The sequence below is a fragment of the Manacus candei genome, unplaced genomic scaffold (assembly GCF_025592945.1).
Source record: "Manacus candei isolate 608988 ecotype Guabito, Panama unplaced genomic scaffold, ASM2559294v1 h1tg000009l, whole genome shotgun sequence".
NCBI lineage: Eukaryota > Metazoa > Chordata > Aves > Passeriformes > Pipridae > Manacus > Manacus candei.
In genome coordinates, this window is record NW_026138057.1 from 38,955 (window position 1) to 54,341 (window position 15,387).

Consider the following 15,387-nt stretch of genomic DNA (forward strand, 5'->3'; position numbering starts at 1 on the left):
CATGTTTAGGGAACTTAAACCACTTCTTCCCATTATTCTCCATCAGAAATTACCCTTATTTAAGTTCTCCTTTTAACACTTCATTAAAACTGACTTATTAGGAAATGGTTTGAACCAAACTTCATAACTTGATGACTCCAGGGTTTGTGCTCCTTGACTTTGGCCTGAAGGGGTTTGGAACACAGGCTTTGTTCTGGAGAGCTTTTCCCCAATCTACAAACCCTTCTGCAAATGGGACTCCCTTCCCTCAGGGTTCGGTGGCCTCTGGTTTTCCTGAAGGCTGGGGGGGATCTGGGAGCCAAATCCCAAGGGATCCAGCCCAGCTCTGCACACACACACACACACATTTCCAGCTGGTCACAGTCTCACGGGGGCCACCACCACTCAGCACATTTGCACACAAACACCCCTCTGAGTTCCTGGCACTGGGTCTGATGGACTAAGAAATGATCAGTCTGGTGGTTTGCCCTCAGAGGAGTAAGATCCAATGATGCATTTCTATTTTCATGACAATATAACCTGGAAAACACAAACATATTTCTGCTTCATGTGCAATTTAAAATTCAAAGACACAGAAACATTCCTAGAGTTCAAGTCCCCAGGTTTGGTTCCAAATGTCACTCAGTCCCCCTGGGACAAGAACAGTGGCACACACGGACTCAACAGCCCTGCACAAGCCCAGGAGTGGGGGGGAAATATCCTTGAGAGCACTGCTGCATTTCAAAAAGAAGTCAGTCACATCAACTCTGTAACAAATAAAAAAGAGAAGCCAAAATAAATAACTGTAGACAGGGTATTAAGTACCTTGAGAATACCAATAAGAAAAAACTAAGAATAAAGGCATCTATTTGAAGTACAAAGAGTTTGGGAGACACCATTTGTTTGCCACAAAGCCTTTATTTTGTTGGCTCTTCTATAGTTAGAACCCAAACCTTACCCTCCCACAAAAAGCAGAAAACCTCTTCAGAGAGTTAGGAGATGGAGTCAGTTTGGATTAATGGGAAGAACATCTCTGGAGACAAAATAAAGCAGAGAAAATAACCCCATCCTCAACAACAGAGCTGCCTCCCCACTGCCTGCCCCTGGACACTTGCTCTGGGGGTGACAGAGCCTGAAGTCTCCTGCCTAGTCCTGGGCAATACTTCCTGGGGACCACAGCACCACTGAGTTCCTAAAAATATCACAGGTTGGGCAGGTGCTTGGATTTTGTCTGGATTAACTCCCCTTCTTCCTTTCCAGGTGCTGCCCTACTCATTGTAATGGTGCTTGTACTCCCTGAGCCATTCCCTCCCCCATCCAACCATCCCTTGTGCCCTCTCTGACAAGGACAGTGGGTCCAGGTGTTCTGCCACGCTCCCAGGGCACAGGGGGGGACTGTGGAGCCACCCTCGAGGGGGGAAACGTGCCCTGCCTGCCCTGCCCAGGGAAAGGGAACTGCCCCAGTGCTCCCCAGCACAAGGCACCCTTGGAAATATCCACTGCAATGGGACACTCAGGGACAGCAACAAGCACTGCACGAGGCTGCTCTGGCACAGGGCCAATTTTAGCCTCAGCTTTTCTCTGGACCACTTCACTTTGTTTGCCACCTCATCCTGCAGTCAGAACTTGCTGTCCTTGCAACCTTTCAGGGTGACCAAAAATGAGAGAGGCCTCTGCTCCAGCACCCACAAGGGCCTGATCCATCTGACAGGATCCATTTTTCCAGGGAATTCAAAGCTCCACCTGAGGACTAGGGTCTTTTCTCACCCATCCCTGTGCTGCAGCTTGGCCTCCATCTCACTGTGCTTTCAGTTCCCTCCATGGTTGAACACTGGCAGCCCTGGCCCTGGGCGGAGCTCGGCATCCTGATCCCATCCCTCCTGGCCCCCGGAACCGCTGACTCAGCAATGGGGGGCCCTCCATTGCCAAGGGCACGGGCCCGTCGGGGCTCACGGGGGGAGCAGGAGGGCGAAGGCTCCAGCCCTGCTGCTACAACCTTCCACCACTACAGCCAACAGAGGAGCCTCTCCAGCCCTGCCTCCCAAGGCATCCTCAACAAACCCAGCCCAGCTCCACAGGACAAACTGCTCCCTGTCTGCCCAGGCCAGTCTAATCCCAGAGGCTCCCAGGGTCATGCAAAACAACTGCCCAGGAGATCAGAGACCCCAGTCCATCTCTTCCTAGCACAGGTTTGGGTTAGTTTGGCAAACAGACCAACTGAGGAATTCCCCAATGTTTTCCCAGTTTGACCCCTGTCACACCAATCACCTTAACACTGCCAGTCCATAATTCTCCCTCTCTTGGGTTAAGGACTGAGCAAGTTGGACCTGTGTCTGAGCAGGACATGTGCAAACCAAATGCTGGGGACTGGAACACACACCTGGCACTCCTGCAGCTCTCACAGTCACATTCCAGAGAAAACAGCCAATTGCACCCTCACTGCTCATTTCTTAATCCCAATCCCACACTTGTTTGGCACTTGGAGCACCGCTTTTAGAACCCAATTACAGCCCATTAGAGAGCTCCCTGTCTAGCAGGGACAGGGACCCCTGGGATACTCTCAGCAATGCCTGAATCCATGGCAGGGACCTTGCTTTGAGCTCCCCAGGGCCGGGCACCCCGAGGATCTCCCCGAATAATCCTTTCGGTGCGCGCTGGAGTCCTCGGGGTGCCCTACGGCGGATTGGGGATATTGGGGGAAACCTCCAGGCCTTATGCTGCTTGCCCCATTACCTGCGAGGTGAATGCCCTTCCTCCCACCCCTGCACGTGGCCCGGTGACCCCGCAAGGAGCACACACAGACCACCTGGGAGGGACGGACGAAAGAGAGAGTTTATTGTGGGGTTGGGGTTTATAAGGCTTTTAGGAGGGTCAAAGGGGACCAATCACAAGTTCAGGGTCACACAAAAGAAACCATCAGGTAAGGGGTCAACAGCCAATAGGAAGGGGTTAACAGGGAACCAATGGGACACCTTGTGTGGAAGACAATAGCTTCACAGGGGGGTGTTGGGAAGAGGGAGACAGTGACACTGCAGAAAATACACAAACATGTTGAGACATGTTCAAACTACAGTAAAAGCTTCTGTTTCCATAGGGTTTGAGCTGTTTTCCTCACCAGTCCATCTCTGACAGGACTTTTTCCATACTGTGTATGGCAAGTTCCTTGCTACATCTCCTCCTTTTTTGTCTTTTAAAGCTGGATATGCTTTTAATGATTGAGAAGTTCTGGCACAACTAAGGAAACATGGAAAGACACACATAAAGAGAAACACTACGGAAAGTACTAGTACGATAACTACAATAATTTTCTTAATAGTGGAAGAGAGGCCTTTGAAGGGCAACCAGCTGAAAAAATCATCAAAGGTCAGAGGATCAGCTCGCTTGATTTCATGAACTAAGGACTTAAGCTGATTAATCTGAGAGTGGATAGATTAGGAGTGATCAGAGAAGTTGAGGCAGCCGAGGCCTTCAAACTCTTGACACCCATGGCCATTTACTAGAAGGAGAAAATCTATTGCAGCACGATTTTGTAACAAAGCTTTCTTATTGGTTTGGGTATCTTGTAAGAGATCATCAAGGGCAGCACTTGTAGCATTAGCTTCTTTTGCTAGCCAACATCCCATTCTGGTAAGGAGAGTTAAGGCTTTTGTGGAGCTGACAATTGGAAGTATACCACTGATAATGTTTGCAGTGTCTGACCAAAAATGCATGTTGGAGTTGCATTCTGCTGTGAATTCACTCAGGGACTGTAATTTTGCTAAAGGATGTTCTTCAGCTGGATGTGGGGGTGCTGCAGCTACAGGGACCTGCACTGCTTTAGGTGGAGAAAGGGATTTTTGTTGTGGTGGATAGAAATTAAGATGTGGGTGCAAACCTTGGAATTGCCTGCGCACTCTATGATGTGAGAAGGGTGAGGTGCTTTGGAGGTCACTGTTTCTTTTTGCACGATTTTTGGGAGGCCTTACAGGTAAAGATTTCATAAGGGTAGCTGGATTGTACAGTGTTAATTTTCCAAATGTGCAGGGGCCTCCAGCAGCTAATCTGGGAATCATATTCCAGACTCTAAGTCCACAAATTAAAAAGACTCCTTTTGGAAGAATAACCGAATCAGGGGTGGCATGTATCTGGTAAGGAACCTCTTCCTTGCACCAGAAACTGAAATTGGAATAAGGTCCATAAGAGGTGACATTAATTAATTCAGGAGGGGCAACATATTTGTTGTGAATGAAGTAAAAACAGAGAGGAGAAACAATACTCCCCAAGATTTCTAATTCCTCAGGTCTCTGCCACTGATAGCTAAATGTCTGCCTGTCATGTGAAGTTTTTGCTGGTCTTGTGAGACAGTCCAAGAATGGATTCTTGAACTGATCGTGGTCATCACACCAGGGGATATACTGATTTCAAAAATTACCCCATTCGCTGGGTGTCCAGGGGATTCCTACCAGACAGGTCTTAAAAGGGTGAGAGGGATCTAAGGTAGAGAGACAGATAGAGTCAGTATTTAGTGATTGTGCCAGGTTTAGCCAAACATTTTCGCCAGAGAGCATTACCCAATTAGGAATTGTTGGAGGAGGTGGATTAGAGCTTTTTATGTCTACGCGCTGCTCTAAGCGCTCGTCAAGCCGTTTCCCGAATTCTGTGTTTTGTGAGAAGGTCTGGGTGATAGTGGGTTTCCGTGTTTGTCAAATAGAGATCGACAATGTACAGCCCAATGTACCTCTTTTTTACATCTGGGGCAAAGGCCTGGACGAATGGTTTTCTTTTGAGAATTGGGGCTTTGAACTTGTGGGCAGTTAGCTTTTATATGACCTGCACGTTTGCAATTATGGCATATTATTTTGGAGTGGTCTAGGGCAGCTGCTAAAACTTCGGTCATTTTTTCTACCATCTGCTGAGTTGCCTCAGCAATCTGATTGCCCAATTGTGTATTAGCTTCAACTAATTGGCTTGACACAGATGCCAGAGCTTGGACCAGGCTATCTGCTAATTTGTCATTAGGACTAATATCTTTGCAAGCCTTTACCATATCCATGGGGGTAGGGTCCCGAAGGTTTCTAAGTATTTGCTGACACTGTGCATTTGAATTGGAGATAGCTAGCTTCAAGAACAGAGCATCTTGTGCTTCTTTCACCTTTATTTGTTTTTCTATAGATCCTTTTAACCGTTCTGCAAAGTCAATAAAAGATTCATCAGGCCTTTGAACTATATTATTGAAAGGTGGAGTTGTTTCAGAAGCTTCAGCTACTGATTGCAGTGCCAAAAATGCCATATTTTTAGTAGCAATTAAGTCTTGTTTTGGAATTCTGGCCTGATCTGTATTTGCAGAATAAGGACCTTCACCAAAAAGCATTTGTATGGTAGTTTTTATAGGTCTACGTGTAGTAGAGCTAGTTTCATGAGCATATTTTCTAATTAAGGCTTGCCATTCATCTAAAACCAATGATACTTGTACTTTAGTTAGTAAAGCTCTCATGATATCTTTTAAATCATTTGGGGTTAGTATAAAACCAGAGAATATAGATGACAGAATTCCCATTGCATAAGCTGAGTTCAACCCATAAGTTGTTACCGCTTTTTTTGCATCCTTGAGAAGGGGTATGGATAAGGGGTCCCACACTGGGGCTGAACCTGGATTATAGAACACTGGATATGCCTGCAATAAATTTACATCATTAACAGGTGTATCAACATCATCTATATCATTACAATCATTGGTCTGGTCGGTTCCTGTGGAAGAAACAAAAGGGTTAGAAGGGAAAACAGAATTGTTAAAATTATTTGACATATTTGAAAATGGATTATTGGGAGAAAATTGGTTAAATGCTTTTAAGGATTGTGAGTTCAGTGTTGCTGAGTCTATCACCGCTGGATTCACGCTGTAAGAAGTGGGGGAAACACTGTCTGTTAGTTGCGGGTTTCTTTGCATGTTGCAGCATGATGTGGGAAGAAGCGGAGCAGAGTTGGAGCTGCAGGGCAGGGGTTGTCTCGTCCCCGGGGCCGGGCACGGACGAGGTCCCGATGACGTCATCCTGTCCTGCTGGGCATCCGTAGGGAAGGCAGGAAATCTCGCTGCTGGTCCGGCGTGGTTGAAAGTTGGGAACTCTCCGCCTCCTTTGTTTGACCATGCGGTGATAGTTGTCGGGGGTTGCGGCTGAGGGAAGTCGGGGTTTGGGAGCGGCGGGATGGTTTCGCTTGCTCTCGGAGGGAGAGGGGGAGGGGGGCGAGGAGGGATCCCGTTGGAGCTAACCGCGGGCGGCTTCTCCTCCCCTTGCTGCACCGGCGGCCACGGCGGAGGAGCCCGGGACGGGGCAGGGGCCGCCCCGATGTTAATGCCCGGGATGGGGGTTGCCGCTCCGGGTCCCATCTGCGCAGGGGGCTGAGGCTGGCCAGTTCCAAAGCCTCCTGCTGTATCAGGGACCGGGGGCGCGGCTCCGCCATGTGCTGACCGCGATGGGGGGGGGTAAGAGGGGGTGCCTGCCCAGGGCTGTCGGTCGTGATCTCCGTTTCCCTCCTCCCCTGCTTCCCGCGGCGATTTCGATCTCCCACCCTCTCTTAGACCACGGAGGGAAGCTGTGCTGCTTTCTCGTTGGGACTCAGAATCTTTTTCTTGCATTTCAAGAATAGTTACGATATGAGTCCAAGCTATGTTGGCATGTATTGCTGCTTTATCGTTGGAATTTGCAGCTATCCAAATCTGTCTGCCTAGTAATTCCCAGTCTTTAGTCGTCAGACAGAAAGGAAGTTTAAAGTCAGTTTTAACCATAACTTTGGAAAGGCTTTTTAAGGATTTTTTGTTACAACTTAATAAATGTTTCAAATGCTTATAGTTCTCTTTTTCTGTCTTAGTGAGGGATGCTCCCATTTTTGTTTTTTTTTTTTCTTTTTGTTTGTTTCTTTATATAAGGGAATATGCCGGGTCTGCTCCTTACCTGAATGTCGTCAGGAAGGTTGAAGTACTCAAAACAGGATGCTCTCTTGTGGTGATGCAGCCTGCTAGTACTTTTGCTGCTTAGACTCCGGATCCGCCGTTGCTACACAAACTACTCCCGTTTGTGCGTTAGGACTGCTATAATCTTCACAGAAGAGTTCAAACAATCTTGGCCTCACCACGGTGCACCAATTACGGCGGATTGGGGATATTGGGGGAAACCTCCAGGCCTTATGCTGCTTGCCCCATTACCTGCGAGGTGAATGCCCTTCCTCCCACCCCTGCACGTGGCCCGGTGACCCCGCAAGGAGCACACACAGACCACCTGGGAGGGACGGACGAAAGAGAGAGTTTATTGTGGGGTTGGGGTTTATAAGGCTTTTAGGAGGGTCAAAGGGGACCAATCACAAGTTCAGGGTCACACAAAAGAAACCATCAGGTAAGGGGTCAACAGCCAATAGGAAGGGGTTAACAGGGAACCAATGGGACACCTTGTGTGGAAGACAATAGCTTCACAGGGGGGTGTTGGGAAGAGGGAGACAGTGACACTGCAGAAAATACACAAACATGTTGAGACATGTTCAAACTACAGTAAAAGCTTCTGTTTCCATAGGGTTTGAGCTGTTTTCCTCACCAGTCCATCTCTGACAGGACTTTTTCCATACTGTGTATGGCAAGTTCCTTGCTACAGTGCCCCAACCCGGGGGGCACCAACAGCACTGTCCCTCCAGGGGGCCAATTTGGTCCTAAACTGCAGGGGGATCTTGCCTGTGTCCCAGACTGGTCCGGGGATCTGAGGCCCTTCCCGAGAAAATCTCGGTGCCGGCGTGAAGGGCCAGAGATCCCTTGGAGCCACGGGAGAGCAGGCACAGAGTCCCTCCTGGGGGGCAATTTGCCTGCCTGAACTCAGCTCTTCAAAGGAGCCTTTAAGACTCAGCTGGTGACTTTTAGAAGCCAGGCATTCCTTGCTTACAACACCCTGCCATGATCCCAGCCCCACGGGGGTCCTGGCAATCCGCTCCCAAAGGGCACACGGAGGGGTCTCCACTGCAGCTGATGGGAGGGGTCAGCATTACAGGAGGGCTCATTTTCCTTCCCTGCATTCCTGTTGCACATTCAGGACACTCCCAACACCTGTTCCCATCTACACAAACCCTTATAAGGTCTCTGAGGGGCTCCATCGGGGGTCTCTGGTGGTCACCTGTGCCTGCAGCCCCCAAAGTTCTCAGTGACCACCTTATCAACTTCAAGACAACTCACCTGGTTGTAGAGGAGCCTGATGCTGCTTGGCTGCTGCCTCAGTTCCCCTCTTCATTCTTTCTTGACTTTGCTTGCTTAGTCCCTTTAAGTTCCTTGGCTCAGCTCCATGCACTTTCTAGGGAACATCCCACTGCAAAAACTCCCAGTTCTTGGTACATCTCCTAACTCAGATATCAGGGAGTGAGGCAGAAATCAACTCATCCAGGGCACTGCCTCCAAATATTGGGACAAAAACACCATAACATTCCACGGCCTCCCTTGGCAAATCAACCCCAAACTGCTCAGACACAAACAACACCCTGCACACTACAACAATCTGGCACTGCTGGTTCAACCCGGCCAAGTCAGTTGGGAAACTACACAAGGTCAACTTCCTTCCAAGTTTCAGTTATGACACAAAAGTCAGGGAGATCACAGACTCCCCCACAGAGTTTTACTCTGAGGAGAGAAGGAAAGCAAAGCCATCCCCAGGGCTGCAATAGCTCAGGCTCCCCAAAAGGCCCAGGGGCTTCAGGTTTCTGAGGGGCTTCACCGAGGGCCTTCCCAGGTCTGCTCTGTCTGGAGCCCTCCAAGTCCTCAGTGCCTGCCTGAGGAACCTCAACACAACTCACCTGCTTACACAGCAACTTGGTGCTGCTTGCCTGCTGCCTCACTTCCCTTCTTCCTTCTTTCTTCACCTCCCTTGCTTGGTCCCTTTCAATCCCTGGGCTCAGCTCTGTGCACTTTCCAGGCTCCATCCCACTGCAAAAAGGATTAGCCCTTGTTACATCTCAACACTCAGAGAGCATTCCACCTTTTGCCTTGACACTGGGCCATCAGGCCAGGGGCTCATTATTTAAAGCATAGTTTGACTCCTCAGTGACAACAACTGACAGCGCTGCTGGGGCCGGGGAAGGGTGGGTGGGAGAATAAAAATCAGGAGAGGAGACTAAAAATCTAAAAATCAGGAGACGAGCCTAAAAGAATTACAATCAGAAGAGGAGCCTAAAAATATTAAAAACAGGAAAAGAGCCTGAAAAAATTAAAATCAGAAGAGGAGCCTGAAAAAATTAAAATCAGGACAGGGGACTAATACAATAAAAATCAGGAGAGGAGCTTAAAAAAATTAAAAACAGGAGGGGAGCCTGAAAAAATTAAAATCAGGAGGGGAGCCTGAAAAAATTAAAATCAGGAGGGGAGCCTGAAAAAATTAAAATCAGGAGGGGAGCCTGAAAAAATTAAAATCAGGAGAGACCCAGAACTCACCCAAGTCTCCCCAAAAAACTACCAGAAACTGATTCAAATCTCCCCAAAAATGACCCAGAACTCACCCAAATCTCCCCAAAAAATGACTAGAAACTGATTCAAATCTCCCCAAAAAAGACACAAAAACTGATCCAATTCACCTCAAAAATTGATCCAGAACTGACCCAAAACTGGCCCAAATCACCTCAAAAACTAACTCCAAATTGGCCCAAAACCTGACCTAAAAATGCAAACCCCCCCCCCCAAAACTGACCCAAAATGATACAAAATCAGCCCCAGATATGACCAGAAACTGACCCCAAAACCCCAAAACACTGACACCAAGACTCACCCAAATATCCCCAAAAAATGACCCAAGTCAGCCCAATCACCCCCAAAAATGATCAGAAACTGACACAAATCTCCCCAACAAATGACCCAAACTTTATTTCTTTTCTTAGCAACAAATCCCTTCCTTTGCTCCCCTCTGGCCCTGCCCACACGGCCCCAGTTCAGCTCTCAGTGAGTTCTTGCTTCTGGGCAGCGACTCCTCTGCCTCTTGCTGGGGCGGCAGCAGCTCCTGTGCCGGCAGGGAGAGGGACCCCGAGCCAGGAGAGGGACCCCGAGCCAGGAGAGGGACCCCAGAACCAGGAGAGGGACCACAGAGCCATTACAGGGACCCCAGAGCCATTATAGGGACCCCAGAGCCCCTACAGAGACCCCAGAGCCCCTACAGAGACCCCAGAGCCACGATAGAAACCCCAGAGTCCCTACAGAGACCCCAGAGCCATTATAGGGACCCCAGAGCCCTCCAGAGCCCCTATAGAGACCCCAGAGCCCCTATAGAGACCCCAGAGCCATTACAGGGACCCCAGAGCCATTACAGGGACCCCAGAGCCATTACAGGGACCCCAGAGCCCTCCAGAGCCCCTTGCTGGGTCACAGCCCCTCTTCTCCCGCCCAAACCCACCTTTCTGGCTGCAGCTGCTTTTCTTCTCTGGCTCCCCCTTCCTTCCCCAGGGAGCTTTGCCTTGTTCTTTGGCCAGGCTCCAGCTGCAGCTCAAGGGCAAAGCTGCAACTACAATTCCCCCTTCGGCTTTTTCACCTGAAAAACAAAGGCTTGGGCCAAACTCTGACCAGTCACTCGCTGAACACGAGACATCAAAGAGGGCACACAGAATAAAATGCATCCAACTCTAAATCATGTTACAATGACTGTCCACCCCAATCCAGCACTGACATTAAAAACCTTCAACCAACCAAAATGACCTCCAAACATCCCTTAGATAGAGAAAAGCACACCAGGAACAATGCAAAAAGAAAAATTCCAAACAATGCTCAATTAAATAACCATGGACTGATATAAAACATGTTTAGTTAACTTAAACCACTTCTTCCCATTATTCTCCATCAGAAATTACCCTTATTTAAGTTCTCCTTTTAACACTTCATTAAAACTGACTTATTAGGAAATGGTTTGAACCAAGAGAATTAAAATCAGGACAAGAGCCTTCAAAATATTAAAATCAGGACAAGAGCCTTAAAAAAATTAAATTTAGGAGAAGAGCCTTAAAAATATTAAAATCAGGACAAGAGCCTTAAAAAAATTAAAATGAGGACAAGAGCCCAAGAGAATTAAAATCAGGAGAAATTCACGTTATTCCCCCACACACACCCCGGGACAGACGGGAGGCCGCGAGTCCCGCCCTGCCGCCGGAACCGGCCCTTAACTCGAGCAGGGCGCGCTGCACCGGCACGAGAGCCACTGCGCATGCGTCGCCGGTCCCTCTCCTGCCTGCCCTTACTTACCACGTGATCGCCGGCGTCTTGCCAACGACTGCGCATGCGCCCCCCCCCCCACCCCGCCGCCCGACCGCCCGGCTTCGCTTTCTTACTGCGGCTCCCCCTCCACTTTTCCGGCTCCCTGGGGTTCCCTCACCCACATTTCGGGGTCCCCTTCTCACATTTTAGGGGTGATGACCCCGCAATTTACGGTTCGGGGGGGGGGAGGAGAGGAAACGGGGTGCCCAAGAAGGGGTTTCTTTTTTTTTTTTCTCTCTTTTATTTCATTTTCATTTTATTTCCTTTTTAGTTTTTTTGCCTTTTTTTTAAATTTTCTTTTTTATATTTCCTTCTTTACTTCGTTTATTTTTTATTCTCTTTATTTTTCATTTTCTCTCCCAGTGCTCCCCAGTAACACCCAGTGCTCCCCAACAACCCTCAGTAACACCCAGTGCTCCCCAGTACACCCCAGTAACACCCAGTGCTCCCCAAAAATTGACCCAAAACCGACCCAAATCACCCCAAAAGCTGACCCAAAACTGACCCCAAAACCTGACCCCAATCATCCCAAAAGCTGACCCAAAACTGACCCCAATCATCCCAAAAGCTGACCCAAATCACCCCAAACAATGACCCCAAACTGACCCCAAAAACTGACCCAAATCATCCCCAAAACTGACCCAAAACTCTGCATTTCTTTGGCATCATTTCCTCTCAAAAACAACATCTGCGATTTAGTTGATTGCTAAAGCCATCATTTTAAAATCATCTCAGGAATCCAAAGGGACTGGAAAACACACAGAAATCATTCCTGCACCCACCAAAGCATTAGGAATTGGAACCCGATTCCCTCATCTCTCTCCTTGTTCTTCTTGGCTGGAAAACCTGATGATCCCCACTGGCTGTTTTTAGGCTGCTTTTCTTCCACAGCTCCTTTCCTCCCGGCTGAAACCTCCTGGCATCTTCAGGCCTTATCTGGAGGGAAGCCCCTCTGAAGTATTTCCTCTCGTGGCAATTCTGTGGGATGAAGAAGTAAAAAAAGCACATCAAGAGCTCCTTCTACCCCCTTCCCTGGCAAACACCCTCCCAGCTTGTCCTTGGCAGCTCCATCCCCCCGGCAGCCGCACCCGACGCTTCGGCTCCGCTGGGAAAGGGACAGCAAGTGCAGAAGCAAGTTCAGGTCTGGGCAGGGGCTCCCTGGGGAACGGCACTTCAGTGCTTTAGTCCGTGGCCTTTCCTGCTGCCCTCCCTCCTGGAGGCAGAGGATGACCCGTCCCTTGTTTCTCCCACGCTGGCAGACCCAGGTCCTGCTCCTTTGGCCCCACTTTTCTTGGCAGACCCGGCATCATTTCCCAGGGTCCCCAGGAAACTTCTGCACTTGACCCACTGCTAAGTGCAGAGCACAGGGCGAGGGAAGGACAAATTTCTCGGCACCCACCCCCTGGAATTTCCCTCCTCCGCAGCACGCTCCCGTTCCCGCTGTCTCTGCAGGTGCCCGCACGAGTCCTCCTTCTCCCAGCACCTCAGAGAATGTCCTTTTCACCCAGGTCCTGCTTACCGTCGTCCAACAAAACACGCTGACAACATTTTTCACGATGCCAGTGGAGAGCTATTAGAGCACACTGCACAGGGAACCCGAGGCTGCCCCTGGATCCCTGCAAGTGTTCCAGGCCAGGCTGGACGGGACTCGCAGCAACCGGGGACAGTGGAAGGTGTCCCTGCCCACGGAAGACAGGCTGGCCTTTGAAGGTCCCCTTCAAACCAAATCGCTCTGGGATTCCCCTCCAAAATCACTCCCAAAGAGACACAGCAACCAAAGCAGAGGGACTGCACTCCCAGCTTTTCTTACCTGCAGGCACACACAGCACAGCACGCTGGACATAAAAGCCACAGGGTTAGTCCTGCCAGAGGCGTCCGGCACACCCACGGCGACCGAAGGGAAAGAGGCAGCCTGGGAACACGGAGTAAAAGACACCTTAATTAGGACTACACTGAGCCATAGCCAGGTCATTCCCACAGACAGCTTCACCGTCCAGTCCCACAAAAAGCACTGACCTCCCAGGGCCTCAGTTAGGATGGCTCCTGACGCTGACACCTCCGTTTGCCCCGGGGGGTCAAGAATAACATGCCTGGGAAGAAGTCACCCCCAACAACAAAAAGGGAAAATTAGTGAAGCACGGGGTCCTCTTCTGACTAGATTGCCACCAGCATTCCAGAGCAGATGACACGACTGTTCTGTTACAGACGAGAAAAGCCTGTTCTCCCAAACAAACAGCGAGGAGATTTATGGGCACGCCTGAAAATTTCCTGTGAGGAACTTTTTGTAACTAAGGAGCAGGTGCTGTCTTGAGTTGAAGGCATCAATTTGACAGACACTTAGGACAGCAAACTCTTCAGCAGAGCAATTAACTGCAGCCTATTTGAACAGCAGGGGAGAGAAAACGACAGTCGAAGGGAAGACAAGAAAAGCAGAACTGGAATCAGCAGACTTTTCTTCCATCTCTCCCGAGGAAGTCTAGTTTGTCTGTTCTAATAATTCTATGCCCTTTTCTACATGAAACTTAGAGCAAGGCTGAAAAAACAACTAGAAAACACGGAGAGAAGCTTTTTAGAATTTCACGTGATTTTCCCAAACCGATGCCAGAAAAGCAGAACTCGGTAGAATGTACTCACCTCGAGGCCTTTGGTCTTTTCTTCCCTAAGCTTCGTCACCTGATTGAAAAAGCAGAGTAGACTCGGTATTTAGGCTCCCAACAGGAAAACTTCCCCTTCATTTCCTAAAAGAAACTACATTAATCTGCACAGCTGCAGGCGCGTGTCCAGCTGTTAAAGCCTTTCAGCTTTTCGGAGGGTGAGAATGCCCTGCTAAGGAAGGCTGAAAACTGCTCGGAGCCTGCCCAGGTCCAAGAGCCCCTTGATTTTGTCTGTGTTCCAGTCCCGGGCTAAAGAAAGGGCAGAAGAAGCGCAGTTGTTCCTTGCCTCTTCCCTAAGAGGTTCGGCCAGGTGCTGGGCCAGCCCGGGCACTCCGGGGGAAGGCCGGCAGTGCCCAAGCAGCGCCGCTTTGCCAGGGGCGTCGCTTGCAAGAGCGCCGCCGAGCGCCGGGCCCTGCCTCACAGTCGCCGCCTGGCGGACACGGCCGGGAGCGGTACTGCAGCCGCGCGCCTCCCCCCCCCCCCTCCCCTCCTTGGCGAGACCCGCGGCGCCTTTGGACGCGCCCAGCTTACCCCGGGGTCGATCTCCGTCGAATCTGCCGCCGTGGGTCGCTTCCGGGGGGGGAAGGCGGCGGCGCAGCCCCGATAGCATCTCCAGGGCACGGCGGGAGCGAGCGGGGCAGAAGCGGGGGCAGGGGCGGGAGCGGGAGCGGAGCGGGGCGAGAGGGCGGCGCGACGTGCGCGCCATGCGGTCCTCGCGCGCCGCGGCCCCGAGACGGGGGCTGCCGGCGCCGGTGCCTGCCGCCGCCCACGAACCTGCCGCCCGCGCCCGGCGCCGCCGAGCGCCCCGCCCTGTCCCCGCAGCGGGAAGCAGCGCGGCGAGACGGCGCTGCGGGCGCGGGGTGGGGGTCCGGGTCGCGGCGGAAGCCTCTCGCCGCCATCTTTAGTGTGGTCGTTCCGGTCCTGGCGGCGCCATCTTTACTGTGGGCTTGGCGAACTTCCGGGCCGGGGCCGCCATCTTTAGTGTGGTCGTTCCGGTCCTGGCGGCGCCATCTTTACTGTGGGCTTGGCGAACTTCCGGGCCGGGGCCGCCATCTTTAGTGTGGTCGTTCCGGTCCTGGCGGCGCCATCTTTACTGTGGGCTTGGCGAACTTCCGGGCCGGGGCCGCCATCTTTAGTGTGGTCGTTCCGGTCCTGGCGGCGCCATCTTTACTATGGGCTTGGCGGACTTCCGGGCCGGGGCCTTGGAGGACTTCCGGTCGCTCACTACTTCTGGTGACCGAGTTTACCCAAATTAGCGTCCCTCCTCGCTAATTTCTGCGCTTTCACCCCAAGAAATCTTCACGTTATTCCCCCCCCGCACACCCCGGGACAGACGGGAGACCGCGAGTCCCGCCCTGCCGCCGGAACCGGCCCTTAACTCGAGCAGGGAGCGCTGCACCGGCACGAGAGCCACTGCGCATGCGTCGCCGGTCCCTCTCCTGCCTGCCCTTACTTACCACGTGATCGCCGGCGTTTTGCCAACGACTGCGCATGCGCTGTTCAAAATTTTTTCAATGCAGT

General features: G+C 51.0%; 1 protein-coding gene across 1 annotated transcript in view; it reads right to left on the minus strand.

The window, feature by feature from the left end:
* Window positions 1–15,164, minus strand: part of LOC127466482 (uncharacterized) — a 54,008-nt gene extending 38,844 nt beyond the window's left edge. The window contains exons 1-2 of the transcript XR_007902743.1: window positions 14,398–15,164; window positions 13,847–13,885 (exon numbers count right to left, since the gene is read on the minus strand). The gene's annotated coding sequence lies outside the window, so the exon portion shown is untranslated. The remainder of the gene's footprint in view (window positions 1–13,846; window positions 13,886–14,397) is intronic.
* Window positions 15,165–15,387: the final 223 nt, after the last annotated feature.